Below are 597 nucleotides of genomic sequence, written 5' to 3'. Positions count from 1 at the left end.
ATCTAATATTGGGAGACCACTGTAACCATAAACGTATATTCCATTCAATCAACCAGTGAAAAATATACATTATGGTATCGCACATTTCCGAACTAAAATTAAAGTGATAAAGAGTTAAGGCCATTTAGTAAGCTAGACTTAATATAACGGTAGATCAAGCATGGGTTTATTGTTTACTATGAACTATTTGTAGTAAAACCTGCTGCCTATGCATAGGAAATCGTACTGGGAAGGGCATTCGAATGAGAGGAACTTTCCTGTTTTGTATTTCAGTCAACTTACAACTGGCAATGACGTCTTTTCCTCGCTTCTGAACTGCATATCTACTGCCAGTTCGACCCCTCCTACCCCCGCCCGCCAGGCTGAAAAAATGGAGTACCTGTCTATGTGACCAAAAATCTGACAGGCACCCAAACCCAGGCGACGCAATTCCCAGTTCGCTGAGGACCCCTACTCGAAACTCCCTGCGTCATAACACAGACGCAGAGAAAACACATGCTGACAAAAAGCCAACACACAGCAGGTTAAGGTCCGATTTTTTTTTACCTTTTTCTTGAATAAAATGTTTAGAATTGGATATCAGCATTTGTGTATGCA

Source organism: Penaeus monodon, chromosome 20 (genome assembly GCF_015228065.2).
Source record: "Penaeus monodon isolate SGIC_2016 chromosome 20, NSTDA_Pmon_1, whole genome shotgun sequence".
Lineage (NCBI taxonomy): Eukaryota > Metazoa > Arthropoda > Malacostraca > Decapoda > Penaeidae > Penaeus > Penaeus monodon.
The sequence above is the reverse complement of the archived record's forward strand: the minus strand, read 5'-3'. Positions refer to the sequence as shown.